At 41.0% G+C, this 8,295-nt stretch overlaps 1 long non-coding RNA gene across 1 annotated transcript; it reads left to right on the top strand.

The window, feature by feature from the left end:
* Window positions 1–5,928: 5,928 nt before the first annotated feature.
* On the top strand, window positions 5,929–8,001 carry LOC133419624 (uncharacterized). Its single transcript, XR_009770547.1, has 4 exons — window positions 5,929–6,014; window positions 6,522–6,632; window positions 7,005–7,056; window positions 7,775–8,001. It is a non-coding gene; the product is annotated as an uncharacterized LOC133419624 (long non-coding RNA).
* Window positions 8,002–8,295: the final 294 nt, after the last annotated feature.

Below are 8,295 nucleotides of genomic sequence, written 5' to 3'. Positions count from 1 at the left end.
ACGAGCAAGCTCAAGGTCAGATGGTACTCAGCAGTAATCTTAACCAGGAAGAGGTGTTGAAACCACCCATCCTGTGTGAAGGAATAGCTGCTGCTGGTTTACAAGGCATTCACACGCAGCGGTCGCACTGTTTTCCAGCCTCCACTGTCACCCGGCGATTGCAGTAAGCGAAGCCATTTCCAGCGTTATCCAGCTGCACTGCCTGACAGCTCCAGTCGCCGGCAGCTGGGGCCGTTCTTGCCCTGAGACACTCACAAATCTGAAGAGCCTATCAAATCTGTCACATGACAGTTTAGACTGACTTGTCTGCTGGGCTGATGGGAGCGAGATGTATTCATTAAAGGCTCTCAGCACAGAGTTTATGTTTGTGTGTGGCCTGTTTTATAACAATGTTGATACCTCTTTTTGTGGTATTTTGGACTCCAACAGACATGCAGCTGTGGCAGATGTCTCCCATCATCCTTGTGCAGTCTGCCACCAACATAACTAATATGACAAAATGCTGGCACGGCTTTCTGGATGAATGTTTGAAGAGACTTCAGAGAACGTGGACCTTTATCAAGTGTATGATGACAGTAGCCTCATGCTTCTTCTCAGAGTCCTTTTTATACCCATCTCCAGGGTCAACAGATTACTTGGAGGATCAAATTAACATTAACTACTTATAACACGATCTCTGTGTGAAACACTTTATTTGGTCTCCCGTTTCTTCGAGGTTCCTCCTTGCCCTCTTTAAAAGCCGTAGTCTGCTGCTACTGGTCATTCGATTGTTCCCAAAATTTTGAGTCAGGCCACTCATGCTGTTTGATGCACATTAATCTGCCATAAGGTGGCCATTATGCAAATGTGTGAGACGGTGATGAAGATAAGTAGCAGAAGAAGAGGCTGGGACTCAAGCAAGGCATTTCAACCTGTTCAGGGTGGGGTTTCTTTTTCTTTTTTTGTCTTTTTTCTTTTTCGTCATCTGTGCGAGACAACGCCCATGGCTGGGTACTTTGGACTAACTCAGCAAAAGCATTGCAAAATGGATTATGCAACACTGAATAAAAATAATAATAACGTTGAAAAAAGTGTAACATTTATTGAAAAGTAAAGACTCTAACAATAAACATGTCCTCGTTGTAAATTCAGAGCATGTGTGTTTACGTTCTGCTCCTCCCCGCGTTAAAATAGTAATGTGCTGTATCTGTGTTTTCTTTTTGTCTTCTCCAAGCTATGATGTATGAGCATGTTTTGCATTAATGCCAGAGATGAAAAAAGTGAAAATAAATCTAATTTGTTGAAGTCCAGAAACCTCCTCCCTCCGCTCCTTTTCTCTCTAACACTTCAGTGTTTTTTATTTTTTTATTTTTTTGTCTTTTACAGACTGCCATTTCCACAAAATTAGTGCCCAGGGTTTTAATTGCAGTTTATGAAGCTCATTTATTGGCGCTAGAGTCTGAGAGTTTGTGTAATGTGGCATCCAGCGAGGCAGGCAACTAGCCAAGCCTCCCTGTGGTTTTGCATTTATATTTTTTCCCCTCTGTTGTTTTCTTTCTCCCACGTCCTTTTTTCTTTTTTCTTTTCCTTTTTTCTTCAAAACTCATGATGTTGCTGTGCCTAAATTGTACATGCTGCTGTTTTTATAGAGAATTAGCACTACTCTACCCAGCACTGGCAATGTGGCTCCATGCTGGAAGTGTTGCCTTTAAATCAGCCCTTCCCTTTAAAGCTACCCAGGCACGTGCCCAAAACCACACATTTAGTTTACAGAAACCAGCACTCATGACTTGAATCAATGTACTTTAAACAGTAAGATCCTAATATCTGTTAACTAATGCTTGATGTTTTGTAACATTGCCACACATGCTGGCAGTAAGATTATTTAACCTCATCCAAAAAGTACACACTGTTTCCTTGAACCATGATCTTGTTTTCCCTATATCGGTTTCACTTCCTTCTTCTCTTCTTTTTTTCCACATTGTCCCCTCCATGGCACGGTGACACCCTGGAGGCTAATTAAGCCTTAATTACATTTGTTGAAATTGATTTGTGATTTAGTCTTTTCTCTGTTGTTCCAGCTCATTGGCCCCCGTAGAAATGTCATTAATGGACCATTATTTTCACGGGCGGTCTAATTAAAGGGACATACTCTCTGGGTTTCCTCTGATGAGATGATGGGCTGGGGAACATGTTGGGGGCTGGCGCCCTGATGATCCAAAATGGAAGACTCAGTAGGAGGGATTGTTAAAAAAAAAACACCTGTACGAAAATGCTGCACAGACGGAGACTGGCAGGTCATTAGTTTGGAAACAATGTTGCATTCATGATTTTTTATATAACATGAATTAAATGGTGAAGAGGTGAAAGTATACATCTGTATATTTATTAGAGAACTCCCATCTTTAACCGAACCAAAGGTTTGTGTGGTCTATTTTGAAAGGAAGATCACATATTCATAAAGTTTGTACCCGTAAAGGCAAGAAGGATGCAGGGTTTCCCCCACAATGTTCATTCTTTGGTCCCCTGCCAGTTCAAGGTAACGCTCAGCTAATCAGACATTTGACCAGTGTGTAGTTTTATCTCTGAAAGTTGTGAATTTTAAGTGTTGATATTGTTGACTCTGCATGGGGTAAGATTAATGAAGTCAAGTCCGATGTCAGAATCAGAGTCAGAAATAACTGAAAAGTAAGTTTGCACACACAAAGTCGTTTTTCTTGATTGATGACGTCTCCTGTACTTCCATGCATTCATTACAACAAGCAAGAAACATTGTTATAACTAGCAGAAGACAAAAAGGAGCATGGTGCTTTAAGCTTTCACCAAGTAGATTTAATTTAAACATTTTAAGACCCTTGTAGCAACTTAAAAAAAAAAAGTGGTTAGCTTGCAAACAAACTGTAATTACTTTCTGTGCAAGACTGTGTCTTGCTGCCAATAGCTGGGTCTTTACAAGGGAAAAGACATAAACTGCAACGTGTTTGCTAAAGTTGTTGTACCTTTCACCTTGGAGTGACATCATACCCAAGTTGACCACATTCCCATCGCAAAATCAGAAATCTGCTGTTTTGCTAGCTCTTGCTGGCAAATCTACTTCGTGACAAGGATGTACCCAGCTGGGAGCGTCTGCAGTAGCCTACTGTTGTCTGCCGCGTTAGAACAAGGTAATATGAAGTGTTTCTGAGCTGGGTTTTTTTGGTCTGCTGCATCACGCTGGAAACATTGCTCCAGTTAGAAATGTTTCAGGTGTTGACCAAGAGTATGGCTAATGCTAGTCAATGAAATCAATGGTGCATGAGGGTGGGATTGTGTCAAAGCACCTGGATCACATAAGAACATGAGAAATAAAACATAAATGCAACATAAAACATTTGATTGTTTGTTTATTGGTATGGCAAATGCAGTTTTGGGATACATATGCATACATAGGCTATGCTATCGTCTCATATTGATGAATATTTCAGAGCAGAGCTGAGGATTAAGCGTCTTGCACAAAGACACTTTGACCTACAGTATGTATGGGACTGCTAACCCTCTGCTTCTACACATTTATCAGCTGCCTGAGATTAGATTTGGATCTACAGCAGGTGTAGAAAACATGGTCCTCTAATGTTTAGTGGGCAATATAACAAGAACAACAATGCCTTGCACACGATGGTCCACTGTGACCCCTAAAAAGTCAACATTTTTACTTTGAGGTTGGCCAGGTTTCCCCCTGCTTATCAAAGTCTACCTCAACTCAAGCATCAAATTTAATGCACCGACATGAGAGATGAATCAGTCTTATCATCCAACTCTCCCCACTGAGCACCAGCTTGGGATTTCAACATCAATTTCAAGCACAAAGCTGGCAGATTTTGTAACTGCAAGCATGCACCTACAACATGAACATGTTTCAGAGCACAAATGTGATACTAGAGTATAGCACTGTGTGCTTTGAGCAACAACCATGCATGGTATTTTTAATGGAGCACTTGTGCACATTATTGTACAATAGGAAATTGTGTTTACTGCTGATGGTTTCAAACGACAATGCTTTTTCTGACCGTCATATATCTACAGTGAGTAAATATTAAAACAATTGTCTGTCCTGTTCGGAAGGTCAGGATGCAACATAACACTACTGGCGTGGCCAGTACCATGCATACTTCGGTCTGGACTGTGGTTTGGAAAGATGGTCTGGAGATCAACATTCAATAATCACACTCAAATTATTGATTAAAAAAAAAAATACTTGAAAAAATATTTGCTTAAAAATTGCTGTAGTAAAAATACGAAGCAGTTTCAACAAGTTAGATAACTGATAACTGGCTTTGCAAGAATTGTTCTTTTTCTAAAATGGTAACTTTATTATTATTTTCATGAAACCAACGCTTTGGCAAATTCTTTCACTTCCTCATCCAACCTCATGTGAATGACAACCACACAAGCTGGCATTTGATGGGAAGAACAAGTTATGAAAGATGTTACGTCTTCGTTGCTGTGCTGTAATAACACGCCATTGGGCTGCTTAAAACACAAAAGGCACATCTTTCTCTCCTGCAATATAAAAGAGAAAACTTCAGCATTGGAAATGGTTTGTGATTCTTTTATAACACAAGTCGTTCCTTGGGGAGGCTTGCTGGAGGGAAGCAGAAAAGAGGGAGGGGGGTTCTGCAGTGCATTCACATGTGGACGCCCAAAGAAGCAACAGTCGTTCCCAGCCTGCGCTTGTCTCATATGGTTTAAGGTATCCTGCTAAGAGCCTCTCTATCTCCCTCTCTGACTGCTCGCCTCTCCTGTCTTTGCTTGCTCACCAACCTGCAGCCAGAGTGTCTGTCTGCCACTCTCCTCTGCCCTCAATTTCAGCGCAATTCTATCAGTTGTCTGCATGTACCCTTTCTGTCTGTTATGATTGTGCATAATGGGACTCAGTCCAGCATGCTGGCTGGCAGGCTGACAGGCGTGTTGGACAACTGCTTCACAGTTGGTTAGCTTGGTAAGGGGGTGGGGGGACTACAGAGAGAAGGAGAGGGGGAAAGAATGAGAGAGAAGGGTGGAGGGAGGGAACATCAGAGGTGGAGATAGAGCAGGAGAACAGGGAATGGGGTCACTTGAGTTTGTTGCTCATAGGATGTCGGGCTGCTGTTTCTCTCCACCCCGTTTAGGAGTCTGGCTCTTCTCCTTCCTCCCTCCCTGCACCATCAAAACTGCCATCTTTGGGAGTGTTACTACAAAAAACAACGTCCCGTATAAGACGACAGCAGCCCTGTTTTGAGTGCTTTACCATGCTATGCAAACTGTGTCAACATGCAAGATAAGCATAAAGCAAAGTTAGGTCTTGTATTCATTTTATGGCAAAGGTCAGCAGGATATGAAATAACAGAAACATGCTTGGCTTTGAGACAACAACTGCAGAGATGAGCTGCTTTGTTTGTGGAATTCGCTTTCAAAATTAAACATCCTGCTTAGCAAAGCACCAAGGAGTTTACTATGTCAATAGTTTGAATGGTCATTGTCATAAGGCGTTCACCATGTTTTTTTGTTTTTTTAAAAATTATTTTTTTTTTAGTCAGGCCCTATTATTGCTGAGTCATCTGGACAATGTGGCACTTTTTCATTCTTTATTCTTGGGTAATGCAGCATACGAGAACTTCCATTTTTAGCTTCATGGCAAATTACATTAGGCCATAGTTCAGTGAGCTCTAAAGCATTGAAAGTAACAAAAATTGACAGAAAGGGATACAAGTTTCGTGATACCGCTCAGACTCTCCCAACCAACCCTCTGTTACATTTCATCCCAAGGCTGTTGAGCGGGAAGGGAATGGGTTAAACCTGTCTGCGGCCCACATCTGGGAAACATTTGAAACATTCCACAAGGCTTACCACATGTTTTCAGATGGACTAAATCCTGCAAAAGGCTCGCCTGTCAGAGGTTTGAGCAAAAAAGAAAAAAAAAATTCCCTGCAAAGAGGGGAAAAAATGAGAAAGAGAAATTTAAAGTGAATAATGGATTTTTTTTTTGCTCTCGCAGGTGACACCAGGCAGCAACGCGGGTGGGTTCTGGAGCCGTTTCTGTGTTTGGTTGCAGCAGTGGGGATTGTGCCTGTCCGTGTATCCTCCTGCTCCTGCATGCTAGTGGCATGGTATTTGAACGTGCTCCGAGTGAAAGCTGTCTCTTAACAGCGATTTGAAAGTTCAAAAGAGGCTTTGAGGCTCAGCTAACTGTTTCCAGGCGACTGATACCATCTCATCTGCACTCTTATTTTTTTTTCACCCTTCCACATTTCTTTTTTTTTTATTCTGTATAGTTCAGCAACATAAAGTGAACTAATATGAAAGCCATGTAGCCTTTCAGCACGCTTGTCCAGACACACTTCCAGACATGAGTGGCACACTCAGCTTCTGTTAGATCTGCTGCTTTTGTATACTGACGTTCTCTGATATCTTTATCCTTTTTTGATTTGCCTCTTTTATCATGTCAAATGAAATAGCTCCAGCATTGTCATGAAGTGATTTGTATGGTTGATGCTTGAACATTTCATAATTTCTCATTTTGATAGCTGACATCAGGCTGCACAAATTCAAACACAGGGAGTAGCTGGATGATCACTGACCACCAAGTCATGGCACGCAGGTCTCAAGCGCCGTACACCAGTGTAACATCTCCAAATGTAAGTAAAGCTGACAGACTGCTCACTTCATGTTGCCCCTGGTTAGATTATAAATCTGATACCACTCTTCATGTGGTCGAACCAACCTTGCTGAGTGAAGCATTTTGTAATGATCTCTTTGAAGAGATGCTACAGTAGTACAAAAGGCAATAATCTGAAATGGCCCTATAGCATAGTTGTCATTGTTTACAGCAAATAATAAGCCACATAAATGGGTTGGTGGGTTTTGTTACAGTTGAGTGTATCCAAACTAGCTCTCCAGCTTGTTTCTAGCTTGTAAACTGACTCGTACCTACCTGTAGCTAAATCGCTAAGAATGATTTCATTTTAATTTACAATATCTTGAGAGATCTGCTTCCTCTTCACCTCCAGGAAACCCAGAAGGAACACAAGGGGACAATGGTCAAAAATATTCCACTGTAAGGTACAGATATGGTCCTTATATGGGACATGTTATGATTTATTTTTTTGCTTGAAAGCACATGCTTCGGTGTATAATGTCCCCTAAAAACAAACTCCAATATAATGCAGCCCTGTTACTTTGTGGCACCTAAGACTGGTTATACGTCATCCATTGAGTCATTAAGATACATGGAGTACTATGATATCACAGATCAGGGTAAAACTATTCAGCATTCTCATGTTTATATGTAGCCAACTTTAAATACTGCTGTGTTTGCTTTACCTTTGAAGAGGTCAGTCTAAAGATTAGAGCCACATCCTGCAGAAGAGGTGGTCAAAAGTATCTGACTCCACCCACTAGAACAGGCAGCTTTGAACAGAGGTATAAACCTGGGGTTGAAAGGGGAGCCGTTGTACTGCATGTCTGTTGTATTTCATTGAGACCTCTGGAAACTGAATCATCTCATTTTAAATGTACAAAATCATAATCTGTTTGGGCATTCTCTGTTATCTTTTGGCATGCACTGCACAAGTGAGTTGCCTCAAGACAACAAAGTTTACATTTTTAATCTCCACTGGCGTCTTGTTGTGTGCGGTTTGCATGTTCTCATTGCACAGGTGAAGAGTTTCTGTCAATAATCCAATTTCCTCCCACTGTCCAAATGCATACATGTGAAGTTAAAAATTCTGAATTGATACGATCATGCATCCCTTTTTTTTTTGTCTCTGCATTACCCCAGCAGGGTGTTCAGAGAGTACCCTTCCCTGACAACAGAAAAAGATGGATCTCCACTGCAACCCTGTAAAATATATAGGGAGTATAAAAATGGATGTTGTATGTTTTTGCCCTGTTCATCTACTGTAATTTTTTTCTCATCTCCTACAGTACACACCAAAGGTTTGGACACACTTCCCCATTTGTTTGATTAAAAAAGGTGTGTCCAAACTTTTGGTCTGTACTATATACGGTAGAATTTTGTACCTAGATAAAATGGTATATTTTTGTCAACTAGAGTGCAGAATTATTTTTTCAAACATAGACAATAAAGTATAAAAATGTAACAGTATGTAATGTACTCTATGCTAGAGATGGAGTAAACAAAAAAGCATCTTTGCACCGTCCCTGCATCTTGTTTTCTTAATGTGTTATGAATTTAGCTTCCCCGACTTGAAACACCACAAGTCTGCAGCAACTGCTCTGTTAACCAGCAGCACAAAGCCCTTTGATGCATAATGTGCATAATCCTCCTAGATTTTGTCA

This window comes from Cololabis saira, chromosome 19 (genome assembly GCF_033807715.1).
Source record: "Cololabis saira isolate AMF1-May2022 chromosome 19, fColSai1.1, whole genome shotgun sequence".
NCBI lineage: Eukaryota > Metazoa > Chordata > Actinopteri > Beloniformes > Belonidae > Cololabis > Cololabis saira.
Note: the sequence above shows the minus strand (reverse complement) of the source record. Positions and strands in the feature narration are given on the sequence as shown.